The sequence below is a fragment of the Centrocercus urophasianus genome, unplaced genomic scaffold, assembly GCF_019232065.1.
Source record: "Centrocercus urophasianus isolate 14NV4802_14NV808 unplaced genomic scaffold, USGS_Curo_1.0 seq_14, whole genome shotgun sequence".
Lineage (NCBI taxonomy): Eukaryota > Metazoa > Chordata > Aves > Galliformes > Phasianidae > Centrocercus > Centrocercus urophasianus.
Window position 1 is genome coordinate 45,986,688 of NW_024884586.1, and position 21,181 is coordinate 46,007,868.

At 42.1% G+C, this 21,181-nt stretch overlaps 1 protein-coding gene across 1 annotated transcript in view; it reads right to left on the reverse strand.

The window, feature by feature from the left end:
* BRF1 (BRF1 RNA polymerase III transcription initiation factor subunit) overlaps positions 1-21,181 on the reverse strand; it is a 164,141-nt gene that overhangs the window by 141,312 nt on the left and 1,648 nt on the right. The window contains exon 2 of the mRNA XM_042815073.1: positions 9,516-9,596. The gene's annotated coding sequence lies outside the window, so the exon portion shown is untranslated. The remainder of the gene's footprint in view (positions 1-9,515; positions 9,597-21,181) is intronic.

Sequence of the window (21,181 nt, forward strand, 5' to 3'; positions counted from 1 at the left end):
AGGCTTCATGGAGAGCTGAGAGCAGCTTTTGAGCATCTAAAGGGGGGCTGTAAGAAAAAGGGGTACAGACCCTTAAGAAGGGTCTGTTGTGACAGGACAAGGGAAAATGGTTTCAAACTAAAAGAGAGGAGATTTAGAGATACAGTGAAGAGTGGTGAGGCACTGGCATGGGTTGCTCAGAGAGGTGGTAGAGCCCCATCCCTACAGACACCCAAGGTTGGGCTGGATGTGGCTCTGAGCACCTGATGGAGCTGTAGGTGTCCCTGTTCACTGGGCCAGATGGCCTTTAAGGGTCCCTTCCAATGCAACAGACCCTACGATTCTGTGATCTTTAGTATCTGTTTTCTCATCCACTGCAGTAGCGAACAGAGGAGTGCAACAAAAAAAAAAGGCAAAATGGGGGGGAAAAAAAAAAAAAATGAGAGATAGTTTGGGTTTTTTTTTTTGTTTTTGGTCATGAAAGCCAAATATTTTCGCTGTCATAGTGAAACAGATGCGTCACCCCAGCCAAGGGCGGTTGAGCCCTAGCTTCAGCTTAGAAGAGCAAAGTAGAAAGGGCTGAAGGGATAGAAGGCAGGGAGCAAAGTAGCTTTGCTGCTACATACATTTATCACAGAACCAGACGGCAGAGTGGTAGCTCTTTGAAATGAAGGCTTCTGATGGCAACATCACTCCAAGGAGCTCCCAGCTCTTCAACACAACACCTCACTGTCACCCACGCACCACGGCATGTCAGCTCCCAGGCTGACACAACCACCCACACAAATGCAGCAAGTCACAGAGACCATCCAGTTTACAAATATGCATACACAGTTCTCCTAGTTGGCAAGGATTTGTTTTCCTGGGGTGTTTTTGGTTGCCTTTTAAGTGGGAGATGGATGTAGGTCTGTGGTGCTGCACTGTGCAACTTACGGGGACACTGGGGGACCCTCAGACTGAATGCATACTGCATACTTGGTACAGAACCTAATAGTGCCTTGTTTCTCATGCTAGATGTGACTGGGCAGATGTCACAGCAACAGAGTCACACACAGTATGCCAGCATGGTCAGACCCAACACAGGAGGTCATGCCAGCTGGGTCCCCACCAACAGACATATAGTGGTTCCAATGCAAAGGGCACCCAATGTTCACACCATGAACCATGACAAGGAAAAAGCAGCTCAGGACCATGGCATAACCACAGGTGGAAGCGAGCAAAACACATCTGCAAGAACATAAGCAAGTCAGTTGTCCTAAAAAAAAAAAAAAAAAAAAAAAAAAAAAAAAGCAACAACAACAAAACAGCGTACAGAGGCACTGCATCACTCTGCTACTTGTTAATCCCATGGCAGAGGGGTCCAGAAGCTCAAGGCTGTGGGCATTACTTAAGAGTAGCTAACATCCAGAGAACTGCACCACCAGCAGCAGCAAAGCACACTTTCAAATCCTCAGGCTGAGACAACGCTGCAGTGCTGTGTCGCAAGATCTCCACCTTATTTCATAGGGAAAAAACACAAAAGCGCTTTCAGCACACCAAGTGAGGAACTGAGTGCTGTCAGAGCACAGCATTGAAAAGAAAAAAAACACTCTCCCAATCAGGTTTGATGTCACAGTGCCTACAAATGGCACAAACACTCCAAAAATCATCTTCAAGCCTTTATTTAAAAAGTCTTATGCCGTGAGTGACATATTTTCATAATAAATAAAAAGAAAGAGTGGCATTTACATAGAATTGAAATCAAAGCTCCATTATTTGAAGTGTATTTTAAAGCTGTCTAAAAACTTTCCAAACTAGAATGGTTTAATTCAGAAGCTGGTCAGAAGAGGCAGCACAGAAATGGGGAGATGTTACGAGAGGGGCGGAGAGAAAGGCAGCTACTTGTTTTCTGTGACAGCGTGCAAGTAGCACGCAAGGCATACTCCTATCTGAGCCCATCTCCTCTTGAACAGTGCTATAGAAAGCGAATGCTTTAAAAAACATTAGCCCACTAGATAAACCATCTTTACTTAAGGGATTGCTCTCAAGAGAAATGACAGGTTCCAATTACCTCCACAGGCTGGAGGGAGATAAATCTCTGTCAGTGAATCCTGCAAATGTGATACGTATTGTCCCACTCTGTGTCACGTAGAAACTGTCAGAGTTAACAGGGAAAATTCTGAAGCCACAAGACACCAAAAATCTTAATACCCAAGTACAAAATTTCACGAGTGTACGTAATTTTAGGAAGTACTGACAAAAAGAAGTAGAGCTTTGTGCTTCCCTGGCACAACAGTTTGCTTGCCCTCAGCCAATTATTACAGCAGGAGACAGAACAGAGACAGAACAGAGACAGGAGAGGAGAAAGAGCAAAAGAACCATGAAAGATGCCTTTAACGCCAGCCACAGCCAGGCCAGCTTAAAGCACTGAACACTAAGAGGTTTTTGTTTTTAATTAAGACGATAGAGGGCATCTGTTAACTCTTAAGACTGATTTTTCTTCTCGATTTTAAGAACAATCTTCACAATTAATAGAAAATAGCAGCAGAGATTGTCCTCAGACCACGTATAGATGAAATCAATACCTCCAACAGATTTTGGAGACCTCTTTTCCAACTTTTCCTTTTTGAGGACAAGAGAACACAGGAACAGTAAGTAAGAAAAGTAAAGGCTGGTTTGTGTATTTCAGTCAGCTGGCACGCTGTGCTCAACATGCTGTTGTCATCCTCATGGCAAAATCCTACCATTACAGTACCTCCAGCAGATCCTCTGCTCTAAAGGATCCCAGCCCCTCTTCACTAGAAATCCTGAGAGGACAAAGCAGCATAGCAAAAGCTGAGGACGCCTTTGAGATAGCTACTTCATTCATCACTCATCACTCTCTATCAAAACACATTCAAGAATAGCCAACACTCAAAATTTTTCAAATCTGAAGTCAGGTAGGAAGCAATCAATCACTCCCTAGCCAAAAGGTTGTCCCGCATCAGCTGATGAACCTGACAGGTCTCTCAGTGAGTAACTGGAGACCTTGGAGCAGAGCCATCTGAGATAGATACACCGTGTGCTGGAGAGGCTGCATACAGAACAGCAGTGCCAGTACGAGTCTGGTACTCTCAGATGCCTCTGAATCAAACCCTATGTCTCCCTAAGAGTAACAGAGAAAGTAGAGGGAAATACATTAATCTGAAGTTCTGAGAGGTGTGTAAGCTACTGAGATAGCCTGAAGTTCAGCCATCAGGAGGCCACCATCAGGCCATACTTCTGTGACCTACCGGAGTCTGCATCAGTACACAGGACCAGGAATATCTACAGAGACACAGAGCAGCCCAGTAACACCAGAAACGTTCCCTGCTGAAAGGTTATGTGACAAGTAACAGTGATCACAAATGAAAAAAGGGCAAACGGGATGGAAAAAAGCATTCCTTTGAAAATTCTTCCACGAAAAGTTTGAGGTAGCAAAGGTTGAAGATCCCAAGTCACAAGCTGCCGGCCTTCCTGACTCCGCAGTGTCTTCTGATCAAAGAGAAAGAGCAATGGTCAACAGACCATTTGTGCGAGAAACAACTTGCAAGTGTTACGTCTGAGACACAACCACAGCAGAGAGGATGGGCCTAAAGACAGAAAGATGGAAAGATGTGCATAACCTGAAAGGGAGGAAGCTTGACCTCGTTAACATGCAAAAAGCAGGACAGCGGGATGTGATTCAGAAGTTCAGTTCTGGCCATGTTAAGTCTGTGTCGAGAAAATGATCCACAAACACAGATGGCAAAGCACAGGATTCATCACTCTTATCAGCAGAGATGAACATCTGAGCTTAGTCTATCTAGACTTCCTTTCAGTGGGAGAAGAGAAACAGGCACTTAGAAGAATGAGTCATATGACTTCCTTTTGGGCAAAATTAATCACACTCTCGATCTGTCCACCTCTACTTAGAGACCCTGAATGGAATTCAAGATGACAAGCTCACAAAGACATCTAAAGTTTGCCAGCTAAATCCCAGCACAAACCACAACACGGGACTGGATGGAAGAGGTATGTCAGGAATTAAGAAGTTTTTACCAGGGGAGAAAAATCAACCCAAAAATAAGAGAAAGAGGCCCTACATCCTCTCCAAGGAGGCACGAAGGAAGATGACACATCAAAAGAAAAGATGAAAATTAATCAGACAGGAGTTGTTAATGATAACAAGGGACTCATAAAGAGACAAGGCGTTAGCTTGATCAGAGGGTAAGATCAAAGCAATGGCCTGGCTAAAAGAATAATCTCTCAAAGCCTCAGTGAATAAAGGAAGGAGGATACAAGACAAAAGCAGAAAAGGAGAACTTCAAGCAGTGGTTAGTTGAAGAGGCAACAAAAGAAAATGAGAGTATTAACTGACGGTGAAGATGCAAGGACGAGCTTGTACAACAATATAAATGAATGCAAGAAGGACAAGAAATGGCACAGATTAGGTGTTCCATAATTACAATCCAAGCCATATTACAGTTGCTCAACTAGGCAAACAATTTTTTTCTTTTTTTCTTTTGCACTTGTGATAAAAGAATCACAGGCAACAGAACAGGCTAAGGAGCAGGTTGGCAGAAAAGGATCTGGAGTTCTCCTGGACAAAACGAAGAACATGACTGCAGCATCTAACTGCAGTGACAAAGGCTAGAGCTACATACTAGCCCATACTAGAGATGCATTATTAAAAGTATCGGGAGCAGGTCAAGAGAAGGGATTATTATCTCCTAGTCAATGCTTGTGAGTATATATTTAGAGTACTTTGTCCAGTTCACGACTTCTCTGCACAAGAAAGGCACTGACATACTGGAACAAGTCCAGCAGAGAGCTGTTAAGATGATTAGGAGACTGGAGCACATGATGTGAGGCCAGGAGCTGAATTTGTTCAGTCTTCAAAAGAGATGCTCGGGGGAAAGCATTAGTGGCATCTTCAACTACTCAGTGGGAGGTTACAAAGATGGAGATAGAATTGTTGGAGGTGCAAAGCAAAAGCACAAGAGGTAAGAATCACATTAAATACAAGGGAAACATTCTTCTCATTGAGGGGGGTCAAGCTTAAGAACAGGTCGTCCAGGGAGACTGCATCATATCTATCCTTACAGATACTCAAAGCTCAGCTGCACTGGGCTCTGAGCAGCTTAACACAACTTCACAGCCACCACTTTGACTGTGAGTCTCCAGAGATCCATTCTGTCTAAATCATTCTATGATTCTGCTGTCCTCTACTCCCTTCCTTTACGTTTGTTAAATTAAGACGTGTTCTCCATTTCTCTCCTTTGGCTACATCTGTTCTTCATGCATGTAATATATTGTTCTGGCTTAATTCACACCGTATAGTTTTGGTTGGAAGTTTATCTTCCATAATCACTTGTGATAAACTAGCTATGAAATTGTTGATGACAAGAAATGTGAAAGAATTAAGCAAATAGTGCACATATAAACAGGCAAAAATGCATTAAAAAACATCTTCAGAAATGCTTCCCTATTTAGGATGAAAATACTGTTAGCTACATTTTGGCGTTTAGAAGGACTGAGGGAAAACACATTCATTTAAAGAAATGATTAAAAACACAGTGCAACAGTTCTGAAATTGGATTAAGCTAGATGCAGCTGCGATCTTCAAACTCAGTTTTAACCAAAATTGCAACTGAAGCTTTCGATTTATAATTGTGCCATTGACCTTCCTCCCCCTCTCCCTTTTCTTTTTGGCCACTGAAGACTATTGAAAGTATCAGAGCTCCAAGTCAAGAACAACTCCCTTGTAACTATGGATCTGACGTGGATATAGCAAGAGCAGATTGCCTGCAAGGAAGCAAGAATAAACCAGCTATTTAGAGAGGTTATGTAATGCAGCACAGAGCTGTAAAATAAGATTTAAAGAGACAGAACTCTCAATTTCAGCCCTGTAAGTACCCATAAAAGTTGGGCACTACTGCAGCAATTTGAAGAAGCCCAGACAACAAAGAAAGAAGTCTTATCAAAGGTTCCCTCTCTGAGCTGGTATTTTATTTGCAACTCTACTTTCTCACAGAAACAGCATCTTGTGGCTATTTTTTCAGACCTTATAAAGCAAGCTGAAACACCTCTTTGTACCATCCCATGGATGTGCAGACTCTTACAGCAAGTGAGCTCTAGAGCAGCAGAGATGAACCATTTTTGCGGGCCTGAAATTAAGGAACTGGTGGAGCTTCACACATTCAGCCAGCACAGAACAGCACACTGGAAACCAAACTGATGATGAACAAACACAACAGTATTAAGCCTTCCTTGCATACATATTTTAACAAGTATAAACAAGACTCCCGTTTTCATAACTGCAGCCAATTCCCAACCAAACTCCCACAAACATCAGCTGGTTCAGTAGAAAAAGGCAGAGAATACAAACTGCCAGGCACCACCACCTTATAAATAGCAAAGAAAAAGAAAGCAAAGGTGTGTGTGTTACAGAGACTGGCTTTGTGTACGAGACATCCTTACACACCTGGAAACTGTAAAACTTTGAGGGTTTGCTCATGGCTGCACTGAGAACATACATGTAAATATCAACACACAAAATAATGGTTTTGCAGGAGAGTCTGGAAGTGTTCAGCAGTTGTATGGAGATTTTACTGTGGCATTTCTTTCCTTTCAAATGAAAGGAAAAGAAAAAATCCACATATATGATTACTTTAGGTATTCTAATGAAAAACTGTTTTTCATCTAATTCTGAACGTCTTTTAATTACAAGCCTCAAAAACCAGCAGCATCATACATTTAGCCAACCCCAGCTGCTTTACTAGTGATTAAATAAGAGACAGTGAGGCCAAACCACCTCCCTTTCACCTCCCCTGAAAAGACAGACATTACAGATGGGAAGAACTTGGCCCGAGCTACATGCAGGAGGAAGGGAAAGTAGCAGGGGGACTGCGGTTTTTTTTTCTTCATAAGAAATAACAAGTTCCTGCTTCGCTGCTGGACTTTTCCCCGGATCATGTCAAGCTTGCAGGTTGCTGGCAAGCAGAGCAGGCACGCTCAGAGACCTGCCAGCACTCCCAGACCACACACGCGCCTCTCCCAGCTGCTCTCAGACACTGGGGACAAGCTCCGGAGCTCTGCCGCCCGCTGCTGCTTCCCACCCTGTCTGGCTCTTCCTTTCAGCAGCAACCTATGCAGAGCACCACATGGAAGAAAATTGTGTATGTATACACTGACCTAAAGCCCTGACCTGAGCATCAGCAGTGGATCCCGAGGAACAGACCTCCTGGAAGCCATGGGAAGGGCGCTTACAAGCCGTGCTGCACGCTCATCCTGAGAGCAGCTCGTTGCATCTGCAACTTGGGGAACTCTGGCAGTGCAAGCACACTGAGAATACCAGCAAATAAATAATTAGCACAGTAATTCTTCTGATCAGCACAGTACTCCAGGGAGAGCTGATTGTTTTTAATACAGCCATCTATCAGTGCACCTCAGCTTTACACAATGAACAACCTCACACATTTTCTTTCAGACATACACAGTAAGTTCGTTTACCTTGCTACACTTTCAAGTGCAAATACAATGGATATTAACACAATTTTAAAAAATCATGATCATGGGCACAGAGTGACAGGGTGAGATTCTATAATCTCATTGTCGCAGCTCAATTTGTAATTAAGAACTACATAAAGCTAAAAATGTATTTAAATGCAGCAGACAACCAGCTCATGATAGAGCAGCAGAAGGAAGGGCCTTTCCAACTCCAATTGCTCTACCTGCAATTGCAGCTGCTGTTGTTGTGCCCAGGACAAAACAAGCTCATGGAAAGAAACTTTCTCAGATTGGCAGCGTGACAAATTCAGGTTGGCCTCAGAAATCAAAGACCAAATGCCTTCATTGTTTTGTTGTTGTTGTTTTTAATATAACGGATAGCCACAAAAGAAGGAAAACCATAAAGAGCCTCAAAGAGGTAAAGCTAAAAAGAATTATTTTCCCCCTTTGTGAATGGTTTGGTAGACAATTTCATTTCAAACAATATCTATGATATCTTTCTCTGATACACTACGTACAATGAGGGGATCCGGAGAAGTGCAGCACACACAAAACCTGTTGTGATGGAAGATGCTCAGACATATTACATCCCCAGAAGTCCAGCCAGGAAAGAAGGCAGGTTTTGCTTCCAGAACAATGCCCACGTTTGGTTTAACTCCAATTACTGAAATGGGTTTTTAAATTATGCCTGCCCTCCCAAGAAAATGACAGCATTTTCTCACCTCAGCGTTTCATTTTTCTACAATTAAAGTCAAGTAACTGAGCAGTTCCTACACACAACCAATTTATTATTAAAATGCCCGCACAAAATTACAGCTACGATTAAAATGCCTTCATGAGATGACAACTCTAATACCATAAAAGGTGTTCTAGTGGTTTTATTCCACTATTCCAGCGTAGTTGATACAGACACTCTCAGAATTCACAGCCATTTCAGACATGACACCGAAACCTGCTCACAAAGCATGAGACTTACTTTGTCAAACAAACAGGGCTTGATACTTGGTACGAACAGCAGAATAAAACAGTCTGGATAGCAAACAGCTGCATAAGGCTGATCAAAGCAATCTGAGTATATTTCAATACCGCAGATCAATCTTACCATTTCTGTAATGATGCAGACAAAATATTGAAAGCATAACACTGATCTGATATCTACGCAGACACAGCATCACCCAAGACCTTATGTTTTAGTTGTAATGTTTAAGATTTGAATTGAAGAAAATGCCTTTATATAAAATACCCCCCCCCAAAACAAAGCTTCACTGCTATGGTGCTATTACATCCCCTGCTTAATTAAACATCAGCTCCTACATCTTTCATATAACAGTCCATCAGCTGTCATCTCCAGGAGTTATGAAACAAGAGTATTAATTATAAAAAGACAACTCCTGTCCACTGTTAAACACCAGCAAATTGGAAGGAACTGGAAGACCATTTCTGGAATACAAGTTGTTTTTATTCATTCTCTGAGACTGTACATGAAGAAGATTTCAATTGAAATGTATAGCTTGTAATGAGAACAAACATTCTCTGGACAGCAAAACCTTTCTCCATATTTCCTTTCTCTGTTCAAGAGTCACTTATTAAGAATGCAAGTATTTTTAAGTGTGTTACTACAGGTATTGATTACTATATGTGCATTGCTTCGCTCTTACATAAAAACAAAAGCATTTGAGCACTCATAGTTAAAAATAAACATGCATAAAGCACCACAGGAACCCTGAAATTTGATATAAAGCCACAGTAAGTTGAGAAAGAATAAAAAAGTGCAATGGGCACATCAACCTTGAAAAAGCTCTTTTAAACTGATAGTACTGTAAGGTGTCATTACCCTTTGTCAGCCAGCTACCTGACCTCATAAATCAGCTATGGCAACCAAATGAGAACACAATGTAAAATCAGCACTATGCTGACTTGTCTACTACTGACTAGCAAGTGGCTTCCCAAGGTTTTGAGGTCACATTCAAAACTACAAATTTACTGCAATCAATCATGTTAATTAAAAAAAAAAAAAAAAAAAAAAAAGAATTAAAGCTTGCAAGTACCATTCTGTAGAGTTTGTGCTCGTGACTCCTTTCCCAGATTTGCATGGAATCCTCCTCCCAAAGTCGGTGTTTTGCCTGCACCTATTGAGGAAGAAAAAAACAAAAACATGTCAAATGCAATACCTGAATTAAAAGGTAGAAACTAGACCAAAGGTAGAAAGGTAGACCAAACTTAATGAGCCACTGTGCTCTGTATCTGTATAATTTACAAGATGATAGATTACAGTAAGGAGAACTCTGTCAGGTTCTTAAAGGACTTAAGATGGAGCGCGAGCCTTGTGCCACTCAGTTCCCCCTCAGGACCTCCCCAGTCTCAGCTCCAATTAAAAACATTGCATTCCTTATTTGGGGCAGAAAACAAAAATCAGTGTTGTAAAATATCGCTCCAAGTAAAACAAGAAAATTTCTTAATTGTATTTTTTTGTCTGAAAAATATTCAATACAGAATTTTAATAGCTGATTACTAGCACTACAGCACATAAAAACATGGTTAACATTCAATACTAAGAGTGTAGGCTACTATAGATATAACACACACTTAAAATAACTTCAGTTTAGCATCAGACGCACAGAGAGAAGCTTAGGCTACAAAATGTGCAAGTCTGGAACTGCTGCGTTTACACCCTGAAAGGCTGGAGTCTAAAATAAGTCTGCCTTGTGAATTAGCACAAACTAGAGGCTGGTTTATGCATCTGTGCCAACGCTGAGACTCTGAATGCAGAGTCCTCTGGGAGTCAATGGAGCTACTCATGCAAACGAATCGTGCAGAGCAGGGAATTAAACTACTGAGGACAGAAACAGTCTCTTATTAAAGCAGAAAGTTTCATTTTATTTTCTTTTTTTTTTTTTTTTTTTTTAAATAATCAGGCTTCCCCATGCAGGATGCTAGAATCGATCAGCTTAACAGCGAGACCAAAAAGCCAAACTGCAAAGATTGAAAACCAGTAATTCGTTGGTAATTGCACTTCAGTTCTGCCCTTCAGAATAGGAAACATCACCTTATTTCCTGCCATGCCTACAGTTCTCCTCAAGTTCTTGTAGCTATGGCTCCCAATGTTACACCTGTGAGCATCTCAGGGCACTACAGCCACACACCTGGATAAGGCACCTCCAGAGTGGGCCCAGCAAAAGAGAAACTGCAGCCTCTGATTAGATTCTCCTTACTAGTCTCTGAGCAGCATGTAATAAACATCCTGATGAGAAAAAATAGAAAAGCTTATATTCTGGTACAATCTTCTGCAAGCCTTCCAAGCTGATTTCTCCATACAGCCTTTAAATTAAGTTTTCAATGCTGTTCACAACAGAAACTGACTTCACCTTTGTTTCATTAACAGAGCCTTTCAACACACAATAATCAGAAGCTCTCACATAAATGCCCCACAGCTTAAGTACTTCGACATCCTAATTAGAGAGGAAAATGTTGGGTGGTGACCTCCCTGCTGGATGCAGACACGGGCCTCCCAGCCCTAGGACTGCTGCAGGCTGCACACCTTGCTGCTCTCACAGACAGCATCTCTCCTTTCCAGGAACACTCCAAAGCAAAGGATCCGGCAAAACAGGGATTATTACCACATCACTCCGGCACTGACACAGGTTTTGGCACACAATTAATATATTGGTTTATCTGGCAAAAATACAGAGATGGCGACAACGGTTTTATGCACGTTTTCCTCAGCAACAAATCTAAATCTTCAGAAATTTTCTTTCCTAGTCTCAATTTTTTTTTTCCCCTCACATCACTGTTTGCTATAGGATGGGCTCTCACAGGTCCTTCAGCTGGGAAAGCAGCAGCTGGCCAAAGGCACCCCTGGCAGCTGCCTCCTCCTGGCCACATCACCTCAGAACACTCAGACAGTCCTCCTCCTCTTTGAATACGTGAAAATATCGAACTCCATGGACTATCGTTGTCAAAATGGCTGTACTGCACTTTTACACGTCTCCGTTACTGATGAGAAGCTAACAGTCATACGGCAGTGAATGCTATTAAAAAAAAATTAACTTACTCAGAAGCAGAAATCCAGAAAGATCACAAAAGAAGATTAAGATGAGATTTCAGCTGTTCAGATCCCTTTCATTACATACCATTTTAGGCCTGGTCTAAAAGCCTTTTCTTTCAAAGCTATAGAGTCCGCAGCAGATACTGACAGAGCATTCTGAAAGACAAGCTCTGCTATCAGAACTGACGTGTCCATTTCTCAGCTAGTTAACTGGAAACACTGTACAGCTTGAGTTAGCACTTGGCTTTGAAAAATCGACAGCAAACAAGTCTGTTGGGGACTTACCCTCTCACAACTGCCAACTAATGCTGTGAAGTCTCACCACCAGCTTTAATCTTTGCAAGGAAAATGCAAACCAAACCCATTAACACAACTGTACAGCTGGGTAATAAGAGAAACTATTAAAAAAAAAAGACTAAAAAAAGAAATCTGTGAAATCATCAGATTAATTTAGAGACCAAATAAAAACCCTACAGAGCCAGTCATTAAAGACGTACAAAGAAAAGGAACAGCAATCGCTAGCAATCACAACCATATTAACATTCCAGCTTAACTGAAGTTTTTACATTTCTTGACCTTTTCTATTTTTCCTCTACAACTTCAGAAGTGAATTAAACAGGCTCTTGGTTTTTCACATTCAGCTTTCAAGACAGAAAAAAAAAAACAAAAAAAAAAAACACCCCACATCCGAGAAGTATTTGGTGTCTGCAAGTACTGCCTGCCAAGTCTTCAACGTTAACACTAACATTTCCCTAAGCCAACGCAAATACCCTCCTCAGGGAGGTGGTGCCTCCCAAGGCAAACCGTCATCTACCCGTTATTTTTGGAAACTAAACAACTCTCAAGCTGTGCTTCTCTGAAGGCTTGCTTCCTCTTCCAGTTAGCTTTGGACACTGTGGAAGTTTTGAATTAGAACAGTGGAGTTGAAAGGGATCTACAAAGACCATCAAATTCAACCACCTATCATTTTTGCTTGGACAACGGAAGGCATGGAGAGGTATCCCAGCCAGCTCAGCAGTACAGCTGCTCAGTTTTTGTGGTCCTCTCAGCAGGATACAGTGAGGCATAAGACAAGGAGAACCAAAGATGATGGACCAATGGACCACTCTGGCCGTGTTCTAAGCCAGGCTGGATAAGGCTGTGAGCAACCTGCTCCAGAGGGAGGTGTCACTGCCTAAAGCAGGGAAATTGGAACTAGAGGATTTTAACAGTCCCTTCCAATCCAAACCATTCTATGATATTCCTGTAAACTTGATGACGCTTGGACAAAACTCAGACAGATCCATCTCAAAACCCCACACCCACAGCAGGGGTTTGGACTAGATGACCTCAAGATGTCCCTTTCAACACAAAGCATGCTACCCCCGTCATTACCGCAGCGCTGAAGCACCATGCCTACCTACTTTGCAGCCAACAGCTGCCATCCTCACATCTGCTACTCTTGCCACGTGCAGGTCAGGCCCTGGCACCTTGGCCAATTCTGTTTTGCTCTATTGACTTGCCAGCAAAGAAATACACGCCACTCAGCTTTTCTACGAAAGAAATATTCCTCAAGATGTAAAAAGAGCAAGCAAAGGTTGAATTCTGTGACAACCCTGAAAGACAAACAGATGACAGCAGAAACAGCACTGATCACATCCTCCCATATAGAGGGGGCAAAGAGCTGCTACTTGAGCACCTGCAGCAAAAGGGCAATTTCCTGCGAGCCACCGAAATGCTGAGTTCCACATTCAACACCTGGAGAAGAAACAGCACTAATCCCTGAGTTACAGATTTTGTTTCCCCTAAACGAAAGAGCTAGTGAAGACTGGGAATGAAGCTGCTTGCAAGTGGGTCTGAAGTATGCCTGCTATTGGCCAAGATCAGGGTTATGAAAATCCTTCCCTGCAAAAATTAAAACTGAAGAACTTCAGCTCTTTCTTCTGCATATGACAGGAGAAAAAGCTTCTGTCTGAAAGCCACGTACTTACAGACCCAACATAAAATCTGTACACAACGCAGACTGCATCACACCAGTTGTTTGATAGCCTGGGTCGGCTCAGTAGTCCAACATAAAAAAATTAATCAGCTTCCCATTAAAGTTAACAGTAAAAATCAAAAGGAGAGTAGGTCAATGTTCCATCACATCTCATGCCCACAACAGCAAAATGATGTAATTAAAGTCTTCTGAACACACATAGCTGCTGTGACTGAAAGATGTGTTTTCTCAGCCATTGTTACAGGGAAGCTCACAGGCCTGCATATATGCTCCACATCTGCTGAAACGCTACTGCTGAATACAAACATAAAGACAAACTTTTAATCTTGTGCATCATAGCTAGTTATCTCTGTGCTTATTTCATAACTACCATCCCAAGGGATAAATGCAGTGTTGCATCCACCACACCCAAATTTAAGGCTGCACATGTCTATGAAAGATGGTCTGTATCCAAGTTACGTGCAAGATGGAGCATTTACACGACCGACAGCAGTATAATCTGCAGCACTCCAAGCAACTGCTTGTTGCCACCACAAGGACAGCATGTAAAAGACTCAGCACTGGGGGGAAAAAAAAAAGAAAACCACAACCCTATACACTTAGCTCTGATGCAAGATTGCCACCTTGAGGATTTCAGAAGAGAAGCAAGAAGTCAACAGCTCATCTCTCTGAAATGTATTTATTTTCTGCATGAAGAAGATGCATTTCCCCTCTTCCTTCCCAACTCAAGATGATTATTAATTAGTTTTGTAATCAGGAAAGTGAAAACCTGTGTACCTGCTTCAGTTTGTTCCACTCTTCTGAACTTCCCAAAAAGGTCTGAAAAGTCCAGTAAACTCATATTTTCTTCTGTTTTGCTAATCATATCGTGACCACTCATGGTTTACATCATCTCCAGGAATCTGGACTGCAACTAAGTGGAATTCTGCTCATACTTTTATTTTCAGATCCCAGTGATTTTATTTTAAGCATATGTATTACTGTTGGAATCCACTTTAGGATTCAAGGCTGCACTGTAACTAACATTTTATGTCAGGCTGTCAATATACCCCGCATAAGAACTCAATAACAACTAATAATTTAAAACAAAACACCTATTCCCACCACCTCTGAAATACTGAAAAATGCATAACAGTCCTCTATCGTCAACTCAACAGACAAAAAACACAATCTGATACGAATACAGAGACCATCCTCTTTATCAACTGCCTCACTGTATTAGTCCTTCCTATCAAATTCTAGAGGAAAGAACATACAGAAAGTGAATACTTAATAAGCTTAGCTTCAGTTTTAGGAAAGCATTCTCTTCCCTGTATGTAGCCCCTCTTCTTTCCAGCTGGCTGACCACAGCTTTCCATTGTTCAACACACTTCACATCCACAAACCCCCAGAGAACCAAATACTTTGATCAAGTCAAACTGCAGGCAAGCTCTGCACTTGAGGTCCATGTAACAGTCCTAGATGTAAAGACAAAGAAGCAGTATATGCAGAATCTTACAGTAAGCTTCTATATGCACAACTGAAAAATGGAACATACCACAGCTATACAAATGTGTAAACTATGTTAAATTTGTCAAGGGACTGGAGAGTATGAGTACATGTCCAGAGTTCAGAGCAGTGCACACGGGTCTCCGCAGTAAGATGATTACCATTCACCTGAAAAAAAGTCAGCAGGAAGAAACTTTTCCTTGACATTCTAATATTGGTAAAAGCCTACTTACAAGCACTGTGGAACCTCCTGTGCTAGAAGTTCTAACAAAGTTGTGGGGATGCTCCATTGCCCCACCCCTGGAGACGCTCAAGTTTAGTCTGGACAGGGCTCTGAGCACCTGACGGAGCTGTATGCGTACCTCATCACTGCAGGGGGTTGGACAGATGGCTTTTAAAGGTCCCTTCCAACTCAAACAATTCTCTGATTCTATGAACAGACATAGAATTGTGAACTACTGCGTTCAGCACTAGCAGTTCAGAATTGTCATTTCACCTTACGAGCAAAAGTACACAAGTAACTTCCCACAAGTGATATTTCTTCCCATCAGCCTCCACTTGCTATCTTACAGTTTCATGTACAGTTGGAGATAGAGAATCTTACGTATGGATGCTGCACAAGAGCCATGAGCTTCATTTGATCCTGACTCAACTCTGAAGTTGGACTAATGCTGCCAATACTCCTTGCAGACTTCCATTTCTACCTTTACCTTAATTGTAAAGTGCCTTTACAATTGTCACTATCCTAAAACTTTCCAGCTTAGTCATTATTATATAAGAATGGTTAAAAGACTTGAATTCACACCAGTTATTGTACACCTCAAATAACAAATACATTCTTTATTTTATCATGTATTCTTAATCAAAAGCCACCAACACAAACAGAAATTTCAAGTAATCAACACTAAAACTGTAAGCCTGGTTCAAGACAGTCACACATCTCCAACGCCAAATGCAGGTCAAATCCTGTGGGGCACAAGCCCCATTTCAGCAGCCAGCCTACAATCACCTCATAATCATCCTAGTGAGGCTCCCCACAGAATCAATTCAAGGATAAAATACCCTGTAGGTCTTATCTGGAGTTAGAAAGTGCCCCTAGTTCCACCAGTTTGTCCTTTCCACCCCCTTATCTTTTCCACCCCACGGTTGTCACCAAAATGACCATGACTAAATGGACGTACGATTTCATTTTCTGCTGCTACGAGCTAGCCAACTTGGAAATAGAAGGTCAAGACAAAAACATTCAAAAACCCACCACCTCCATTAGAAGCCAGGGACCTTTTTAGAGCAGCAATTAATGAGGGTGGTGAGACACTGGAACAGGTTGCCCAGAGAGGCTGTGGATGCCCCCTCTCTGGAAGCATTCAAGGCCAGGCTGTAAGGGGCTTTGAGCAACCTGGTCTAATGGAAGGCATCTCTGCCTATAGCAGGGGGGTGAAACTAGATGATCTTAAAGGTCCCTTCCAACCAAACCATTCCGTGATTAATATCTGAGCAACAGCCCCTTCTTCACGTAACTCCACAGTAACCTTCTTGACTAAGCCTAATGTGAAATGAACAACATAAAGTAAAGGCAAGACCTTCACCTTGGCACAAACAACTGTAGAGGTTTGAAAACTATGAGGTTTCTTAAGCTTTGTAAAAGTAGGCAGGTGGTTAGAGAAGCCAATGCTAAGAACTAGTTAAAAGCTTATGGGAAATAACGACAATTTAAATTTTTACACGGATTTTATAAGAGGCTACAGAGAACCCCGGTACAAGGCATCGAGCTGCTCTATATGACCAGGGATGAACTGAAGCCAGACAGGACACTGGGCTGTGGCTGAGGGTCAGCATCAGACTCAGTGAGGTGAACCAAGGTCAAACACAGCCCAAGGAAGGCCAAAACGAGCCTGAGGGACCAGCTGAGACCAGGCCAGGACAGCAGCCTGCAGGGGCTTGGTGGGACCATGGCTGGGTCCAGCTGCAGGGAGCTGGGGATCAGCCTGGCTGAGGCCCCACTGTGACAGGGGCTGACTGCCCCCTGGACCTGAACTGGGCTCCTGGGCCTGTCCAGGCAGGGTTGGACAGCCCAGGCAGACACTAGTCAGAGCCCTGGAAGGAGACAGCTCTCACTGCACACACAGATCCGTGTCATTTCCAAAAGGCAGATTTTCAGACTGCCTTATGGTTTGCAAGAAGCTTATCAGATGCTATTTCTTTCAGATAATTATTGAGCATTTAAAGACTTTTCCTGGAAGAAAAGAACCTGAGCTTCCCCAGACGTGAGATCTTCTGGGGTCACAAGGTCAGCAAGCCTCAGAGAACCATTTTTCTGGGCTATATTTTCTTGGTTATGTCTTCCAGCTTGACATTGCATTGCTCGCGCAGCTCCCTCAAATAGGGCTGTTTCCATCTCCTTTGATTAGCATCAGATTGAAGCCCTAAATTTCCACTTTCTCATCTTTAGAGAAAAACTTCCTGGAGAGATCTGGATGATTAAAATCCGCATCAAGTTGAGCCTTCCTCCCCTTATTCTCTTCACTTTTGTACTTATTTTGCTGCAAGCTCTGGCAAAGTTATTTGTGAAAACTGTTTCTCCCAACAAGTACCACAAGGCCGGTGCATTACTACCCAGATGTGGTAAAAGAGTGATTAGACGATGTGCTGCCTTCAAACAGTGCACAACAATCTGGCCTTCTACAAAAACAGCAGCCAAATATCTTTGCAGACCACAGAAGGGCTCAGTAGAGTTCCTTTTTCCTGTACACAGTTACAGGATAACTAAGAGATAGAAATACAGCTTATTCTCAGATACTATAGTGCTGGATTTTACTGCTGGTATTCAAAAACCGTGACCAGAAGGAATCTGTTGGGAGCTTGGGTACAAAGAAAAAACATCACATTAATTTCTGTTAAGAAAGTGGGGAATTTCAATTCAAACACTCTACAAATCTGGTACAAAGACACACAACAGTATTTTGGAATATTTTGTGAGAGTCTGAACCAGCTCTCAAGTCTAAAGTAGATGTTTAACAAAATTCGATTTGTGTAGTAGGAAAAGTATATGCCTCAAACATTTTGTGTGCAAATAACAGCTTCTTGGAGCTGAAAAGTACATGACAACTCTCTCCCACGAGTATCTGCTGACTCTTGAAAAGTGTAATCAAGTTCAAGAACACCACACTCAAGAACGGCCTTCAAAAGTTTCAAGAGAATAACATATCCAGGATTGAGGGCTGAAACTAGATGCTTACCTCACTGCAACAGAATTTAAAAGTGCAGATAGCTGGAACACATGGGGCTCATCAAATGCTTCACAAGCATGTGTTCTCTGAAGATTTTCCTACCAGAAGAGGACAGACACACACTGTCCCTCCTTCTAGAGCACGAAGAGGGTGTCCCTTCCCTACTGAAAGAATTCACCTGCCCATCTCCCAGCAAGTTCTTCACAAGACATTGCCAAGACCATAGCAATGAAGGGGCATGATCTTGAAGAGAGTGTTATTACATTGCAACAGACAGATCATGCCCATCTACAAAGGGTGTCTCATCAGCACTGTCACAGTCCATCTCCCTCTATGTAATGATATAAACCACATCATATTTTGTACAGCCAAGCTGCTGTTAGGGTAAGATTTCATGGTCATTTTACAAAGTACTGCACGTGCAATTTGGTAACCACTACACTAAATAAACCTTTGTTTTGCAGTCTGATTTCTGGACACCTGATCACAGACTTTCTCCTACTTGTAAGTATTTCTATTTAGTTAATCATTTTCAAAAGAGAACATGCCTATCTAACATCAACATCAGAGAAGTAGCGTTCATCATTTAGCAGACGTCAAGCTGAAAGAAACCATGATACTTTGGAACACCTATCTTTGTACTGCAAAACCTCTGGACACCACACCCTTGGACAAGCTTTAAAAGAATGGTCGAAACACTCAAAAGTATCTTTGCAAAGCTCAGAAGGAACACCACCTCCCTCAGAATAGCTGTGCCAGCTCAGGCCTAAGGCCTATCTAGTTCAGTAGCTTGCCTCTGAACGGTAATGACCACTGATGTACGTGCCTGCAAGACAGCACAAAACCTAAGTGCAAACTGTTGTGATATATCTTGTGTAATCATCCAGATCCTACAGATCCAATGCTGAGGGACTGCAAAATTCATAAACAGCATCTCTAATAGTGGCCATGGCACATTTCTATTCTGTTTGTTCAACACTTTGAATCCATGTAAAACTTTTAATGTCTACAACTTAAGATTCACAATTTAATGAAAGGAAAAAAAACACCTGAAACCATTCTTGATGCTTCTGAACCTCCTACTTGCTACTTTCAAAACAAACCATCCGGTAGCTTCCTTAGTGCTGCCTAGCTTACGCAACACCAAACAACTGCTCACTGTGGCCACAACATTGTACGGTATTCACAGATCTCTACCATATTCCATTCAATCACCTCTTTTCCAGTCTGAAGAGGCAGAATCTGTTCAGTCATTTCTCACCAAAGAGCTCTTCAAGAAACCCTCCTCTTGATCACCTCATCTCCCTCTCAATCATTTCTAGCTCTATTATACTTTTTTTTTTTTCCTGTTTACGGAGGAAACTACAACTCTCAATCACAGGTGCTTCCCAGAGTAGCTACCCTACTACCCAGACTACTAATGGCAACTTTATACCATACTGTCTTTACTAGCCCAAATAATTTAGCATTGCCAGCCCATCTCATTAACACTCCATTCAGTTGCAAAAGGAAGTCCTCATCATCTCGCTTCTCCAAATACAGGTTTCTTTAGAAAGCTCCAAAAAGATCTGAAAAGCATTAATTTACTTTGCCAAAAAGCATTCTTTCCATGTAATTACCTGTACATCCACCTATTTCATCCTTCACTGCTTCTGTCCTTTTGTCCAACTGACGGCATTTTCCCAAACTTCTCCGCAGTAGCTACACAAGATCTCTCAAATCCCAGCACACCACTGCTCTGCTGTTAAAATTCTCCCAACAGAAAGCACAGACTCACAGACCCACACTAGAAAGCACTGGCTGTACCAATCCTCTGTGAAAGGCATCAGCACCGAGGTTGTAGCTTCCTGTGCTAGGCACACCGATATCTAAACTTAACACTGCCTGTGCAAATGTAATGGTGATCCCACACCTTCTAAACCTTCCAGGCCAAAAGAAGGGATTTCCCATACACTGTGCTGAAGCAGCCGGCCTTACAATCAAGGTGTGATGTAGGTAGGTGATTTTGCATTAATATAGAGAAGCACAAGACTCTTCCCTCCCCCAGCAATCAAATGCAAGATTCTGAATACTCAACCTGCAGCTTCACAAAATAAAAGGTTTTGTGAGATGTACCAAAGAGAAGGAACAGTACCTCAGTGCTTTCCATACCCAGCTGTTTTTTTTGTTTGTTTGTTTGTTTTGGAGGAATTAAAAATAAATAATGAATAAAGACATCTACTTGTGTGCTAGTCTATGTAGAATAGCTATAGAATCTCTCACAGAGCACAGAAAGGTTTGGGAATCTCACAAAATTTGCTGAACGACCAGGAAATCCAAACTCCCCAGCCTTTAAGAGCCCCACTCAACTCCCAGCACCTCACCAGAGAACCTGACATTCCTCACACCTTATTAAACATGGGCAATGGTCTTCAAGTCACCCATGCCTCCTAACCAGCTGCCAGGGGCTCAAAACCAGCAGCCTGGCATCTCTGACACCACAACACTGCACAGTAGAGCTGTCTCCCTGGACTGCAGCTTGATGCTCCCAAGTAGATGTAGCCCAAAGCATTTCAAACACAGGGGATTCTTCAGAGCCACAGAGCTAAAAAAAACCTACAAGGATGACAGGAGGTGTTTAAAAACCAGTAACTTTGATAAAAACCTGTTTATGTAATCAGAATAATCACTGAAAGCTACAGCTTACCAGAAATTGTTGCTTTATGACAGAAAATGTGTATTTGAGGCAAAGAAATATACACGCCACTGGATATTACTCCGATGAGGCAACACAGAGAGGGATGAATTCTGTTTCGCTTATACAGGAAAGGAATTTTTCTACCCATTCCCAAGGACTTAAATCAGCATCATACTGACACAACATACAAGCATACCTCACAAAGACACTGTTGGTACAGTTCAAATACATCTTTTCAGATTAGTATGTATTCCTCACTTTAAAATCAGCTGAAAAAAGATTATTCACAGCAGAAGTAT